Source organism: Tamandua tetradactyla, chromosome 11 (genome assembly GCF_023851605.1).
Source record: "Tamandua tetradactyla isolate mTamTet1 chromosome 11, mTamTet1.pri, whole genome shotgun sequence".
Taxonomy (NCBI): domain Eukaryota; kingdom Metazoa; phylum Chordata; class Mammalia; order Pilosa; family Myrmecophagidae; genus Tamandua; species Tamandua tetradactyla.
This window is the reverse complement of record NC_135337.1, coordinates 74,874,240-74,892,118: the sequence shown is the minus strand read 5'-3', so window position 1 is coordinate 74,892,118 and position 17,879 is coordinate 74,874,240. Positions and strand designations below refer to the sequence as shown.

The 17,879-nt window shown below is 37.5% G+C and overlaps 1 long non-coding RNA gene across 10 annotated transcripts in view; it reads right to left on the bottom strand.

Annotated features, from left to right (window-relative positions):
• The window catches only part of LOC143650304 (uncharacterized), a 149,227-nt gene that overhangs the window by 95,380 nt on the left and 35,968 nt on the right, over positions 1-17,879 (bottom strand). For all 10 annotated transcript variants that reach the window (XR_013159511.1, XR_013159512.1, XR_013159514.1 and 7 more), the window contains 2 exons: positions 15,730-15,833; positions 15,236-15,372 (listed from right to left, as the gene is read on the bottom strand). This is a non-coding gene — a long non-coding RNA (uncharacterized LOC143650304). The remainder of the gene's footprint in view (positions 1-15,235; positions 15,373-15,729; positions 15,834-17,879) is intronic.

Here is a 17,879-nt window from a genome sequence, read left to right as displayed (position 1 = left end):
TGGTACTTTCTTATACTATTCCGTTAGGAAATGTGCCTTGCACTAGAGAATTTTATAAATGTTTGAAAACTACTTTGCTGAAGAGACTACTCTTCATGCAGACGGTCACAGGAGACCACCGAAGGGTGCAGGAGCAAAGGAGGAGAGCAGGTTACGCAGTGTCTCGTGGGCTGTCTTGGAGCAGCAAAGTTCGAGAAGGTCTGGGAAGGGACAGTTGCCGCCTGGGGACAGTGCCAATGGGTCAATCAGCAGCATGCACATCGCAGTAATTAGTGAGCCAAACGTTTGAAGCCACGGTTCTCCCTTAATCATCCCTGACCGTGGAAAGAAGATACTTTATATTATATCAAACAAAAAATGCTAGCTTTTTTTAAATCCCTTATCTAGAAACACTTGAAGACAGATAGAAATTATTTATTGGTACCCTCAATATGGCTGTGAAAAGAGTTTACCAAGAACAACAAAATCTTAGGTCCAAAATGAAGCCAAATATTAGGCATCTTAGACTATTATCACGTTTGAGAGTAGGAATAATAATAAAGGCTTTATTAGTGGTTTTGAATCTATCAATAAAAGGCATTTTTGTATTTTGGCTGCTGAAAAACAAAAGCTGAAGCATCAGCGGAGGTCTGAAATGTTTCACTTTTGTAGATTCAACTGAATTTTGTAGATTCAATTTAGATAATGTATGGTTAGCCAAAGTGACATCAAAATTGTTAAAGATGTGCACCCAAGGTGTGCAGAAGCAAGGTGTACAGAGAAGGCCCATCTGCCCAAGCCTGCAAAAGCAGAGTGCCGGCCAGGATCAGAGCTGCCCAGGATGCACAGAAGTGGGGTGTCAGAGGGAGCCATCTGCCCAGGGCATGCAGAAGCAGGCTGTCAGATGGGGCTGTCTGGCAAGGAGCACGGAAACAGCATGCCTGTGGGGCAGGAGCTACCCAAGACAGTGAATAAATACACGCTTTCAGCAAATCACATATTAAAGACAATTTCTGCTCAGAGGTCCACAGAGAAAGGTAGTCCTGAAAAGTACTGGGATTAATAAAGTATTTTTGCCATTTTCAAGGCAGACCACAACTAGTCATTTTTAAAATGTGCTGATCCTCACAGATCCAATAATAATAATTAGCAGTATTACTGTATATCTCATAATTTTATACATAATTCATATATAAATTCATATATAAATCAGTGATGATCAACAGCAAAAATCTTCAGCATCTGTTGATCTCTTACTGTGGACAAAGAGTCAGCAATGCTTTTTACATTGAGCACCTCATTTAATCCTACAAAAATAATGTACTAGGTGATATTACCTTCTTCATACCACAATAAGAAAACATGCCCATCCTCTTAATAAGTAGTAAAACTAGAATTTGAACACAACCAGTATGAATCCAAAGCTTACGCTTTTAGCTGGTGTATTAGTAAGGGTTCTCCAGAGAAACAGAACCAACAGGAGATAACTGTAAATACGAGATTTATAAAGGTATCTTACATAACTGTGGGAATGCAAGAGTCGTAATCTGCAGGGAAGACTGTAAAACTGGCAACTCCAATGGAGGGTCTTGAGGAACTCCACAGGAGAGGCTTGCCAGCTGAAGAAGCAGTGAATATTCTGCCCCCTTAAAAGACTTCAACTGATTAGATTAGATCTGGCTGATTGGATTAGGTTGTTGGCAGGAGTCTGCCCTTAGTTGATCACAGATGTAATCAATCACAGCTGCAATCAACTGACTGATGATTTAGTAAACCAGCCTTCAAGATTATCAACCAGCCATGAAACATCCTTGCAGCAACAGGTAGACCAGTGCTTGCCTGACCAGATGACGGGGTATCATTACCTGGCCAAGATGATACCAGAACCTGACTATCACAGCTGACATGCTCTCCTACCCCTAGAAAGGACAGAGGCCATTAACTAGTCCAAATCCACAAACCCAACCTATTTCTACCACTTGCCTGCTTACTACTTAAGAGCCACCAGGACACATTTATGCAGTAGCAAAATTAATTCATAATTGTCACATGAATTACTTAGATGAAAGCATAACAAAGCAAATTTGATTTGGTTTGGGTTGGTTTTTACATGTTTGGTACGGTTTTTTGCATGGTTTTTGTTGTTGCTATTGTTTTTTTAAAATGATCTTATGGTTATCATCAAAATCCATATTGGGATACAGCAATGAAAAGGGAGAATTTCTTCATAAAAAACAGATATATCAAGGAGTTACACTAATATAGAATTGGTACATCTGAGGGTGAGAACAGAAAGTTAAGCTATACTAGTAATGGTGTACATTGACTATCTAAATAGATGGATATCTCATTATAATTTAGGGGGGAAAAGAGACTTCAGAATAAGAACTTCCCTAAATCTTACCTTTGTTTCCACTTCAATATAATTGCTTAGTTCTTACCTTAAAAAATCCCTAAACTTTATAACTGACTTATTCTTCCATGAGGTGAGCAGAATTACAGAATGCTAAATAAAATTAGAGAAAATCTTTTTCATCAATTCTATTGACAACTAAAATATTATCCATGTAATATATCTATTATAAAGCAAGTTGGATGAAATTATGGTACAAAAAAATATATATATATATATACACACACACACATATATGGCTCCTTCTTTAGAACCACAGAAAGTTGTATTAAACGCAAAACTTACACTTTGAATCTAATGTTCTATAAACACAAAATAGCATTTACATATATATTATTTCATCTATATTTTCCCACTTTGCCTGAGAAGTCTTAACATTTAAATTCCTCATACTCATTAAAAAAAAAAGTGCATGGTAAAATTAAATGATATTTTTACAAAATAATGGGTTCTTTGGCTTAATTTTAGGATCATTTATATTAGAACACTGGTTCATTGTTCTATTTCAAATAATAAACCATACTGGTTTATTTAGAAGATAACATTTATCTGTCAATAGGGAAGGAGTAAATAGAAGTTCTATTATGTTCAACAACTCACCAATTATTTATTATACTAAATATTAACATTTTATTTCAAAGAAGTTTTATCAAGAATTAATTCCAAAAAGTCCTTTTATTTGTTTTCTAGGCCTTGGAAACAAGAAGCCAAATAGACAGTGTATTATTACTAATTGCCACATTTATGCATTGGTTTTAAGATGTGGAGTTATATTTATTGCTATATAGCAGAGAATAAACTGTTCTGGTAAATAAAGGGAAAAAAATTACAATAATTTGAGCCTACACTGTGGTTAACATCACTGAACTAGTCAAACTGATCTGAAACACTATGGGAAACCAATCAAAAAGTTAGCCATCACTCAATTTCACATTGGAAAAAATTATCCTAAGGCATCCTTCAGAGTTCTCTTCTGGACCAACAGGATTCAATTCCATTATTAAATGACTTAGAAAACAGAATAGAAGCTAATAAACTACCATGAAACTCACCAGCATTCTGAGATGCTTACTAGTAGTATGATAAAGAGAGACAAAGTGATAGAGCAGAAAAAAAATACTACTCCAAGGTCTGGATTCTTTTCTTCCCAGCATTAGTTTAATCTCTAGGACTCATCTGGCTGCCTCATCTATTTAGTATACATTTGTATTGGTTTGAAATTGTTATGTACCCCAGAAAAGCCAAGTTCTTCTAATCCAGTCTTGTGGGTACACAACTATTATAGATAGGGCCTCTTGATTGGGTTGATTCATTGGAGATGTGACCTCGGCCCATTCAAGGTAGGTCTTAATTAGTTTATTGGAGTCCTTTAAGAGAGGAAGATTTTGGAGAAAGCGCCCACACACAGATACTTGGAGATGCTGAGAGCCATTGGAAACCAGAAGCCCAGAGAGGACAGAAGATATCACCATGTACCTTCCCTTGTGACAGAGAAACCCCGGACATGACTGGTCTTTCCTCAGTGAAAGTAATCTCTAGATGCCTTAACCTGGACATTTTCATAGCCTTAGAACTGTAAATTTATAACCTAGTAAATCCCCTTTGTAAAGGCCAACCCATTTCTGGTATATCGCATCCTAGCAGCTTTAGCAAAATAAAACAATATTATAATACTACCAAACAAAGCCTACACCAATATTTTTTTGGATCTAAACCATAATAATAAAGATTATGCTCTTAGAAATCTCACCTCTGCGAAAATTGTGACACTAACCTTACATAGCTGTGTAATCCTGATAAACTTATTCAATCTGCATCAATTTCCTTATTAGGGATAATAATAGTATTTATCTCAGTAAATGCATATAAAACCATTAGAACAGTATCCAGTGTATTGTAAGTATTCAGTAAATACTGACCATTGTAAGAAACCATCATTATTTTTAACACCAACAAAATGGTTTCTCCTAAGTAGTGAAATACAAGATACATCCAACTCTGTTAACTATTCAAGATCTATCTTATGATACATAATACCATATCAATGACAATTCCTATTTGCAAATATCTAAAAACTGCAATAAACACTGCTGATACCATCCTGAGTAAAATGACACCTAGACAAGGCAAACAACAGTAATAAAAAAATGTGATCTGATTTGTGAGATAGAAATAAGCAATAATTTCCACAAGGCACTCTCTTTTCCACATGCTTAAAAACAGGATTGAAAATAAGAAATAAGTTTTTGTCCAGGAGCAAAGGATGATTTCAGAAGAGACTAGTTCAGTTTAAGAGAAGCCACAAACTCCCATGGAGAAGCACTGAAGAATTTCAAGAAAAATGATTAAATAACTGAGAAAACGTGTTCTACACAGAAGTGCTTGAATCAACAAAAAAGGGCAAAAAATGAGTAGGGAAGTCTGGCATAAAAACTGCCCCTCTCTATTCCCCCAGGCCTACCGCCAATAGCACTGAGAACACCACTTACACTACTACTGCCACCACTGCCACCACCGTCATTACTACCACGGAACACCCCCACCAGCATCTCCACCCCAAGCATCGCTATCCGCAGTACCACAAGCACCACCTCCACCTCCACCTCATCATCACCATCTTCCACCACTACCCCCACCACTGCCACCTCCACCACCTCCTTTACCACGACCTTCTCTTCTGATCCTCATATTTCTCCTCTTCCACTGTTACCTTTACCACCACCATCTCCACAAGCACCACTTCCACCTATACCAGCACCACCACCACCACAGCCACACCCCTCACCCACCACCCCCTCCACTGTAAGGACAACCACCGCCTCCACCTCCATCACCACCTGACTCTCGCACAGATATCCCGATATTGAACAAGAAACACTGTAGGACCTCAGAACAATTAATACTGATGCCACAAGGAAAGTTATCTGGAAAGAAAGGCATCCTCAAACCGTGTTACAGTAGGAAAATAGTCAGTACAGAAAAATTCTCCAAAGAAAGCATGTATGTACTAACTTTTTCACTTAGCATTTGATGTTTTATATACAACAAATAGTTATCAATGTAAATCTTTGTTTTAATTTTTACTTTTTATGAAGCTCAAATTTGCAATATTGCATCCAGCAAAAACAGGAACTCAGCTTAAAATGGGTCACTTACAAGTATGATTTATTATACTGCATTATAAGTTCAGGTTTGCCAGTATTTCATATCACTGAAGAACACATACTGAATGTGATGATAGTGAAATACCTTAGGATTAAGATAGAGCCCAAGATGGGGGCTTAGTAAGGTGTGGGATATAGTTTGTCCTCCAGAACAGCTAGTAAATAGCCAGGACCAGGACAGAACAACAGCTGGGGCCACATCAGTGACCAGACACACAGTGGACACCGGTCTGGACAAGGTAGACCCGCTGCAATCCCACCCAGAGCCGTAAATCCCCCAAGCCCTGGAGGGCAGTGCCCCTCCCCCACAGGCTGGTTCCTGGAGGGAAAGGAGACTTTACAATCAGCAAGGGGCTGTGTTCAACCAAGCTCCAAATCTGGAATTAATTTACAAATTCTGACTACTGAAAATAGGCCCTCAGCTCAGCTAAATCTCAAATAAAAGCTAAAGTTACTAGTTTCTGCCCCAGCACAGATAAGGCAGTGCTGACAGGAAAAAAAAAATCAGAGGTTTTTTTGGGTAGCACAGTAGAAAATACTTGAAAAGGTCTGGACTCTAAAATAAAAGAGGGGGCACGCAGGACTTGGAGATACATAGAGCAGCATACCAACTTAAGCTCTTGATTAACAAACCCCGAAGAATGGGGGAACTGCTCTAAAAGGATTCTTTTTTTTTTTCTTTTCAACATCTGCAAAACTTCTCAGGCTCCAACTGCCAAGGCAAGAGTGGAATTAAGCTTGGCTGAGAGACACAGAAGCTGGTCAGGTGAAAGGACACAATTCCCTGGAGGCTATGCCTTCCCCAGGAGAGGGGTGGGGCCCAGCTCAGGTGGAATCCCTCCCTCAAGGAAGCAATTAAAGCCAGCCTTCAACCTCTCCTCTGTCTCCACCACACCCCAGCAGGGAGAGTCTGCTGAAGTTAAAGGTACTGCATCACCTCATGCTGGTGGGACCTGCAGGCAGAAAGGCACCACATACTGGGCAGGATAAGAAAAGCACATTGCCCAGAGACTTCACAGGAAAGTCTTTCAACCTGCTGGGTCTCACCTCAGGGAAAACCGACGCAGGTGACTCTCTGGTCCTGAGAGGAGGCCAGTCTGGTCTGGGAAAACCTGACTGCAGTCTATAATACCTACGTAGACCCTCCTAAGGGGAAAAAAAAGGCACCATACAGGCAGGGCAAGAAACAAGAAAACAAGAACTGAAAAATTCTGATCTGTTAAACAACAATTAACGTAGAGGTCTAGAATAAGCTGAACTGAATGTCAAAGAAGAGGAAGGCAACAAAGCCATCCACCAAGAAAACCCTAGGTAAAAAAAAGTGAAAACAATCTCCAGAATGAATTAATTAAAGAAATTAAATGTCTAGACACCAGCAAAAAAATAACAAATCATACTAGGAAAACTGAAGATATGGCCTAGTCAAAGGAACAAACCAACAATTCAAATGAGATATAGGAGTTGAAACAATTAATTCAAGATGTTCGAACAGACATGGAAAATCTCATCAAAAATCAAATCAATGAACTGAGAGAGAATATAAAGAAGGCAAGGGACAAACAAGAAGATCTGAAAAAAACAAATCACAGAACTTATGGAAATGAAAGGCACAGCAGAAGAGATGAAAAAACAATGGAAACTTACAAAGTTAAGTTTTCAAGAGGTGGAAGATAGGATTAGTGAACTGGAGGATGGGACATCTGAAATGCAGCAAGCAAAAGAAAATATAAGGAAAAGAATGTAAAAATAGGAGGAGGGGCTCAGGGAACTGACAGACAATATGAAGCAGATGAATACACGTGTTGTGGGTGTCCCAGAAGGAGAAGAGAAGGGAAAAGGAAGAAAAAGACTAATGGAGGAAGTTATCACTGAAAATTTCCCAATGCTTATGAAAGACTTAAAATTACAGATCCAAGATGTAAAATGTACCACAAGCAGGATAGATCCAAATACCATACTCCAAGACACTTACTATTCAGAATGTCAGAGGTCAAAGATAGAATTTTGAAAGCAGCAAGAGAAAAGCAATCCATCACACACAAAGGAAGCCCAATAAGACTATGCATAAATTTCTAAGCAGAAACCATGGAAGCGAGAAAATAGTGGTATAATCTATTTAAAATTCTAAAAGAGAAAAACTGCCAACCAAGAATTCTATATCCAGCAAATTTGTCCTTCAAAAATGAGGGGGAAATTAAAATCTTTTCAGACAAAAAATCACTGACTGAATTTGTGACAAAGAAACTGGCCCTGCAAGAAATACTAAAGGGAGCACTAAAGACAGACAGGAAAAGACAGCAGAGAGAGGAGTGGAGAATAGTGTAGAAATGAAGACTATCAGTAAAGGTAAACAGAAGAAAAATTAGGACATATAAATCCAAAACACAAAATGGCAAAAGAAAGTACTGCCCATACAGTAATAATACTAAATGTTAATGGATTAAAGTCCCCAATCAAAAGACGTAGACTGGCAGAATGGATTAAAAAACAGGACCCATCCATACTGTCTATAGGAGAGATGCATTTTAGAACCAAGGACAAACAGAGGTTGAAAGTGAAAGACTGGGAAAAGACATTTCATGCAAACAGTAATGAGAAAAGAGCAGGAGGAGCTATACTAATATTCAACAAATTAGACTTCAAATGTAAAACAATTAAAAGAGACAAAGAATGACACTATGTACTAACAAAAGGAACAATTCAACAAAACTTAACAATCACAAATATTTATGCACCGAGCCAGTATGCTCCAAAATACATGAGGCAAACACTGAAAACTCTGAAAAGAGAAACAGAAACAGACACATCTATCATAATAGATAGAGACTGCAATTCCCCATTCTCTTCAATGGACAGAACATCTAGACAGAGGATCAATAAAGAAACAGAGAATATGAGTAATACAATAAATGAACTAGACTTAACAGACATCTATAGAACATTACACCAAACAACAACAGGATACAACTTTTTCTCAAGGGTTCATGGATCATTCTCAAGGACAGACCACATGCTGGGTCACAAAGAAAGTTTTTAAACATATTTAAATCATGCAAAACACTTTCTCAGATTGTAAAGGAATGAAGCTACAAATCAATAACAGGCAGAGGGCCAGAAAATTCACCAATATATGGAGGCTCAACAACACACTCTTAAACAACCAGTGGGTCAAGGAAGAAATTCCAAGAGAAATCAGTAAAGATCTCAAGGCAAATGAAAATGAAAATACAACATATCAAAATTTATGGAATGTAGCAAAGGCAGAGCTAAGAGGGAAATTTATTGCCCTACATGCCTATATCAAAAAAGAGCAAAAAAAAAGGAATTAAGTGTTCTTTTGGAAGAACTAGAAAAAGAACAGCAAACTAACCCCCAAAACAAGCAAAACGTAAGAAAAAATGAAAATTAGAGCAGAAATAAATGAAACTGAGAACATGAAAATGATCAAGAAATTCAACAAAACCAGAAGCTGGTTTTATCAGAGAATCAATAAAAGAGATGGACCCTTAGCAAGGTTGACAAAAAGAAGAAAAGAGAGGATGCAAATAAATAAAATCAGAAATGGAAGAGGAGACATAGCCACCAACCCTGCAGAAAAAAAGCAGATAATGAGAGGATACTATGGACAACTTTATGCTAATAAACTAAACAATGGAGATGAAATGGACAACCTCCTACAAAGGCTTGAACAACTGAGACTGACTCGAGAAGAAACAGAAGACCTCAATAAGCCAATCACAAATTAAAAAACTGAATCAGTCATTAAGACACTCCAAAACAAGAAAAGTCCAGGACCAGATGGCTTTACATGTGAATTCTAACAAGCTTTCAAGAAAGAATTCACACCAATCCTGCTCAAAGTCTTCAAAAAAACTGAAGAGGAGGGGAGGAGGGTTATCTAACTCATTCTGTGAAGCCAACATTACCCTCATTCCAAAGCCAGACAAAGATACTATAAGAAAAGAAAATTACAGACCAATCTCTCTAAGGAATATAGATGCAAAAATCCTCAACAAAATTCTTGCAAATCAAATCCAGCAGCACATTAAAATAACTATACATCATGACCAAGTAGGATTCATCCCAGGTATGCAAATATGGTTTTCAACATAAGAAAATCAATTAATGTAATACACCATATCAACAAATCAAAGCAGAAAAACCACTTGATCATCGCGATTGATGCAGAAAAGGCATACTACAAACTTCAACATTCTTTCTTGTCAAAAACACTTCAAAGGATAGGAATAGAAGGGAACTTCCTCAACATGATAAAGGGAATATATGCAAAACCCACAGCTAACATAATCCTCAATGGAGGAAAACTGAAAACTTTCCCCCTAAGATCAGGAACAAGACAAGGATGTCCACTATCACCACTGTTATTCAACACTGTGGTGGAAGTTCTAGCTGGACCAATTAGACAAGAAAAAGAAATACAAAGCATCAAAATTGGAAAGGAAGAAGTAAAGCTCTCAGTGTTTACAGATGATATGATACTACATGTCGAAAACCCTGAAAAATCCGTAGCAAAACTACTAGAGTTAATAAATGAGTACAGCAAAGAGGCAGGTTACAAGATCAACATTCAAAAATCTATAGTGTTTCTATACACTAGTAATGAGCAATCTGAGGGAGAAACAAGAAAAAAGTTCCATTTACAATTGCAAACAAAAAATAAAATATTTAAGAATAAATTAAACTAAGGATAAAAAAGACCTATACAAAGAAAACTACAAGAAATTGCTTAAAGAAATCAGAGAAGACCTAAATAAATTGAAAGGCATGCCATGTTCATGTATTGGAAGACTAAATATAGTTAAGATGTTAATTCTACCTAAATTGAATTATAGATTCAATGCAATACCAATTAAAATCCCAAAAATTTACTTTTCAGAAATAGAAAAAACAATAACCAAATTCATCTGGAAGGGCAGGGTACCCCAAATAGCTAACAATATCCTGAGAAGAAAAATGAAGTTGGAGGTCTCACACTTCCTGACTTTAAGGCGTTTTAGGAAGCTACAGTGGTCAAAGCAGCATGGTACTGGCATAAAGACAGATATACTGACACAATGGAGTCATATAGAATGTTCCGACATAGACCCTCTCATCTATGGACTAACTGATCTTTGATAAGGCAGTCAAACTAACTCACTTGGGACAGAACAGTCTCTTCAGTAAATGGTGCTTGGAGAACTGGGTACCCACATAAAAAAGAATGAAAGAGGATCCACATCCCACACCCTATACAAAAATTAAGTCAAAATGGATCAAAGACCTAAACATTAGCTCTAAGACCATAAACCTTTCAGGAGGAAATGTAGGGAAATTTCTTATAAAACTTGTAATAGGAGGCCGTTTCTAGATCTTACACCCAAAGCATGAGCATTGAAAAAAGAACTAGATGAATGGGAAAAAAATTTTTTTTTAATTAAACACTTTTGTGCATCAAAGAACTTTGTCAAGAAAGCAAAAAGAGAGCCTACACAATGGGAGACGATATTTGGAAGCAACACATCAGATTAGGGTCCGGTATCCACAATACATAAGGAGACTGTTCAACGCAACAACAAAAGGACAAAACCCAATTACAAAATGGGCAGAAGACATGAATAGACACTTCTAGGAAGACAAAATACAAATGGCTAAAAGGCACATGAATAGATGCTCAACTTCCTGGCTATTAGGGAAATGCAAATCAAAACTACAATGAGATAATCATCTCACACCACCAGAATGGCCATTATCAATTTAAAACAGAAAACAACAAGTGCTGGAGAGGATGTGGAGAAAGAGGTACATTTATCCACTGTCAGTGGGAATGTAAAATGGTACAACCGCTGTGGAAGGCAGATGGGCGGTTCCTCAGGAAGCTAAGTATAGAATTGCCATATGATCCGGCAATACCATTGCTAGGTATCTATTAAGAGGACATAAGGGTAAAAGGAGACAAATGGACATTTGCACAGCAATGTTTATAGCAGCATTATTTACAATTGCAAAGAGAAGGAAACAGTCCAAATGTTCATCAACAGACCAGTGGCTAAACAAGCCATGGTATATACATACAACGGGATATTACACAGTTGTAAGACAGAATAAAGTCATGAAGCATGTAACAACGTGGATGGACCTTGAGGACATTATGCTGAGTGAGATTAGCTAGAAATAAAAGGACAAATACTGTATGGTCTCACTGATATGAACTAACATTAATGAATAAACCTGGAGAATTTCATTTAAGAACAGATATCATCAGGAGATAGAAATAGGGTAGATATTGGGTAATTGGAGCTAAAGGGATATAGATTGTGCAACAGGACTGACTGTAAAAATTCAGAAATTGGATAGCACAATACTTCTTAATTATAGCACAATAATGTTAGTACACCAAATAAAGCTGAATGTGAGAATGATAGAGGGAGAAGGGTTGGGTGCACAAATGAAACCAGAAGGAAAGACAGACAATAAAGACTGAGATGGTATAATGTTGGAATGCCTAGAGTATACAATGATAGTGACTAAATGTACAAATTAAAAACTGTGTGGTATGAAGAACAAAGGAATGCCAATATTGCAGCATGCTAAAAATAGATGGCCATTAATATTTTAAAACTTCAACTCCTCTGTGAGACTAAAGCAAAAAATGTTTATTTGGCACAAAGTTTATATTTTGACTAGTGCATTTTCCTAATTTAACTTATGTGGACTGTTTAACTGAACACCATAAATACATGGAACCTTGAATAGGGCATGAGATTTTGTAGGATTGTCCAGTGTGATGCCCTGATAAATCCCAGAGTAATCTGAACAGCGAATAAAGAAATATTTGCAAAGTCCCTTTGAGGGAATGGCAAGAAAGGGGGAAAATTCAACTTCCCCATTTGGAGAATTCCTGATATTCTCACAAGCAGTGGGGACAATCAAATCAATAAGCCAAGCCTTTAGTCTTGGGGGTTGTTCCTATGACTCTTATCCTTGCAAAGAACAGGCTAACCTACTTAAAATTAGACCTAAGTGTCACCCCTAGAAAATCTCTTTTGTTGCTCAGATGTGGCCTCTCTCTCTCTCTCAGCCAACAAGGCAAGTGAACTCACTGCCCTCCCCATCTCTACATGGGACATGACTCCCAGGGTGTGGGCCTTTCTGGCAACGTGGGACAGAAATCCTGGAATGAGCTGGGACTCAGAATCAACAGATTGAGAAAACCTTCTCGACCAAAAGGGGGAAGAGAGAAAAGAGACAAATTTCCCAGGGATGTAATCTCCCTGGCAACATGGGACAGAACTCCCTAGATGAATCGGTGGGACCCAACATCATGGGACTGAGAAAGCCTTCTTGACCAAAAGGGGGAAGAGAGAAATGAGACAAAATAAAATGTCAGTGGCTGAGAGATTTCAAACAGAGTTGAGAGGTTATCTTGGAGGTTATTCTTACGCATTATACAGATATCCCCTTTTTAGTTTATGGTGTATTAGAGTGTCTAGAGGGAAGTGCCTGAAACTGTAGGGCTGTGTTCCAGTAGCCACATTTCTTGAAGATCATTGTATAATGATATAGCTTTCACAGTGTGACTGTGTGATTGTGAAAACCTTGTGTCTGATGCTCCTTTTATCTACAGTATGGACAGATGAGTAAAAAATATGAATAAAAAATAAATAATAGGGGAAACAAAGGTTAAAATAAATTGAGTAAACTGAAATACTAGTAGTGAGTGAAATGGAGTGGTAAAAGGGGTATGGCATGTATGAGTTCTTTTTTTTCTTTCTTTCTTTTGTTGGAGAGTTGCAAATTTCAAAAAAGTGATCATGGTGTTGAACACACAACTATGTGATGATATAGTTAGCCATCGACTGTAACCATGTCAAGAATGTTCGCATGTCAAGAATGACCGACTATGTCAAGAATGACCGACTATGTCAAGAATGTTGGTATGTCTGTTTATAGTTTATAATAAAAATATTTTTTAAAAAAGTGAAGTTTAAATGAAATATGGTATCCTGGACTAAATCATGGAATAGAAAAAGGATATGAGTAGAAAAACTGATCAAATCTAAATAAATCTGTGGTTTCATTAATTGTACGGTATGACTGCTTTGAATGCTTGTTTTGAAAATACAAATTCATTCCACTGGATTGATATATTAGGGAACAACTTGAGCATACCTCCAATTTTGAATTTCTGATGCATAATTTCACCTGTGAGAAATTCTGGCTAAACAGAGACCCTGTGATCACCTTACCTAAGAATTCCAAATGATTTGGAAACAAACAGTAAATATTCAAATCCAATTGAATTTTCTCAAAAAGGAAATAATTTCTATGATTACTGACCTACACATTCATTAAGTTGAGGCAATTTGGGTAAAAGGCTTTAACTATGGGCTGATACAGCAATTGAAACTTTAAGGCCATTGGAGCCTCATCAAACAACTAACCTGGCACTCCTCCCAGGGTACAGGTGAGAGTTCATCCTACGACATTCCCATGAGAATATCCTCCAATCCCTTTTGGAAATGGGCACAAGATGGACCAAGTTCATCTAGTCAACAAGCACTTTCAGAGCACCACAACACAAGCCCCACCCTAGTCTCTGAGGACCCCAAAATAAAGAATAGACAGTTGTTAGAAGTCAGTTTGGGATTTCTGAACACAGAAACAAGAGAAATGTGGAAATAAAAAATAGTTAACTATAATACAATGAAAAATTGTTATACCACAGGAATTACCAAAGAATGATGAGAATATAAAAGAAGGGGTAACTTATGAAGGACCTCACAGAAGAGGTTATGGCTCTGTGGTTTTACTTTGAATGGCATACAGTAGCCCACTGCATTTCACAAGGCCTCGCACAGAGCTGTGGCCTGTTAGGCCTTTGCCTTCTGCCTCCCTGCAGTCCGTGAAGGACACCAGACAAATGCTGGCTCTTCTCCCTTCCCCCAGGCGCTATTCGGGCTGGGGGTGTGGGGTGGCTAATGGCTTCTCCCTCCTTGAGGCAGGCACTGAGGCAAATACACTTTATTTTCTTCATTCTCGAGAATACATGTTGTGGCCTACAGAAGCCAAAGGGCTTGGCAAAACTGGGACTGGGGGCCATACTTCAGAGATTTTGGCTATGTCTATGACATATGTAACAAATTCTTTATCAAACAGCCTTGAACTGAGATATAATGTGTTAGTCTAAGAGTAAAGTGGTGCTTTCATTTCCCATCGGTCTTTGTTCATCGTATGTATAGCAACCTCTGGGATGTCAGAGAGAGAAAGGGTTAATTGGGCAAAGCAGAATTTAGACGTTCCTGGATCCTTGGGCCATACCACCTAAAGTTATCAAAATTATACTCCAATTTCTATCTAAAAGATACAACTGAGGGAAACAGATGTTTTGATACCCAAAACTGGTTAATCAACCAGAGAATAGTACATACTGAGGAAATAGCGATAAAATCAAGAGACTTCAACAAAAAGGAAAGTTACTTCCTGGTTACATTAAGGTGATCCTGCTCTACTAGACACACTTTGGCCTCAGACTCACTTAAAAATAAGGTTGAAATAATTTTATTACCAAAAAAGAAAAGTTTGAATAAATTATTATTTTTTAATTTAACATATTCAGCACAGAATAAAAAATCATTATCATTTAGAAGGAAGTTGAAGTTCAGTCAAGATATTTACTTACCAGGCCTCAGGAAGCAAAACAGAATATTCATATGGAGAAGTCATCTCTGGGAAGTCTGAGAGAATTGCAAGGCAATGAGGAAGCAGGTCTGATCCGTGGCAAGTAAAAAGGATTTCTAGGGCCTGAACATTACTTTCCTATACACAAAAGGCAACAGGCAAGTTTTCAATGTGAATCTTAGAAATATTGGACTGATTTTGTATGACAATATTCAAAAACTTAAAACTAACTTTTTATGTAACACTGATAAGAACTGATAGCAAATATATCTGATTTTCCCTAATTTGTATCAAGTTTCTCAATCTAACATTTCAAAAATTCTTTATAAACTCAAAATAATGAACACAATTTTTAAAATTATGCTATTTTCTCTATATTTATTAATATAATGACAAAAAAAGAAAATGTGATGATATAATAATGTGAGAACACTAATTGCATGGCTCAAAGAATTACTGTTAAAAATCATAAATTATTTTGAAATCAGAAATTACCCGAGCATAAGTTCTTGCTGAGAGAACAATATTCTGATTTCTGAACTTCTTAAAGAATTCAGCATATATCTCTGTTCCACTGCATGAGGCACTCCTAGGATTTCCTGAGGGAAAGAAGTGATTTAACGAAAATGCTTTAAAATACTGGTGACAAGAAAATATTAAAAACCTTTACATCAATGCCTGCCTGAACAAGTAAGTCCCAAGTTAATTAATTTGAACTAACAATATAGATGTAGTTGCATCTACATTCTCACCTTTATTTTGAAAATGACAATATTTTTTAATGCTGTTTAAAAAAAAACAGGCAGCAAAAATTAAATTAATTATAAAAGGACAACCCAAACTAACCACCCAGTAAAAACAAATAAGCAAAAGGGAACATGGCCTTGCATTATGGGCATCTGTGAGCTCTGTATGAGAATACTGCCGGAGTGATCTATGTTAAATGCAGATTTAACCATTCACATTCAACAAATATTAATGGTGCCTCCACTATGCGCCAAGCGCACTCTGAAAGGGACCCCACTCCCACCCCGAATAGCTTAAAATCTAGGAGGGAAGACAAGCAAGCAAATAGGACCAAGTAAGGAGGAACACATAGGAAGGGTACCAAAACTAGTTATAAGAGGACAGGAAAGGCTTCCCACAAGTGGTACCCAAGCTGAAACATAAAAGACAAACACGAGTTAGCCATGGAGTCCCCTGCTACAATGTATGTAGTCAAGAAGTCATGTCTTATAACAGACTACTGAGTGACTGCAAGAAGGAATGAAGTTGTGAGGCATGCAATTAAGTGAATGAACCTTAAGGACTGTATGTTGAGTGAAAAGCAGAAAAAAAAGACAAATACTATCATGCCTCACTCATATGGACTAACTATAATATACAAACTTGGAGAACTGAAGTTGAGAACATGTGTTTATCATGTTGGGTCTAATGTAAAGGGCTCTAACTTGTAAACTGTTACAGCAGTGACATACATTCTGGAGTTTTAACTGTCATTTATAAAATCTGAGATACTGGGCTATTTGCATATAACCTGGTCTTTCTCTGAAACTTTGGGTATTTATGTGACACCTGAGACTCAGATTTAGAGCACTGAAGCTATGAGAGTCAGCTTTACCCCACAAAGTAACTGTTTACAAAGTTGAAAAAGTGATCAGACTTTGACTAGAGTTATGAATAAAGCTGAAGTGCATAGGACTAAGGTAAATTAGAACACAGGGTAGATAATATGGTCCACATTTAAAAATCTCAACTTCAGTGTGAGACTAAAGGGAAAGGTGTTTATTTGATGCAAAATTTATACTTTGGTTAGCGTATTATTGAATTTAACATCTATTGTCAGAATATTTGAAGACTATAATTACATGGAATTTGAATAGGGCATGAGATCTTGTTGGTTTGTACATGTTAGTGTGATGCCCCGATACATCCCAGAGTAATTTATGCAGAGAATAAAACAGTATCTGCAAAGTCACCTTGGGGAACTAGGGAGAAATTCCCCATTAGAGGAATTCCTGATATTCTTGAAAGTGGTGAGGACAACAAACACAAGAGGCTAAGGCCTAGATCTTGTATTTCGTCCCTATGAAACTTATTCCTGCAAAGGAGAAGTTAAGCCTACTTATAATTAAGCCTAAGAGTCACTCCCAGAGAACCTACTTTGTTGCTCAGATGTGGCCTCTCACTCTAAGCCAACTCAGCAGGTGAACTCACTGACCTGTCCCCTTCCCCTACATGGGACATGACTCCCAGGAGCATAAATCTCCCTGGCAACATGGGACAGAACTCCCAGGATGAACCAGGAAACAGCATCATGGGATTTGAGAAAGCCTTCTTGATCAAAAGGGGGAAGAGAACAATAAGACAAAATAAGGTTTCAGTGGCTGAGAGATTTCAAACAGAGTTGAGAGGTTATCCTGGTGTCTACTCTTATGCATTCTACAGATAACCTTTTTAGTTAATGGTGCATTGGAGTGGCTAAAGGGATCTGAAACTGTTGAACTGTGTTTCAGTAGCTTTGATACTTGAAGACAATTGTATAACTATATAGCTTTTACAAAGGGGTCATTCGATTATGAAAACCTTGTATCTGATGTTCCTTTTATCCAGGGTGTGCTGGTTTGTACCCTAGAAAAGCCATG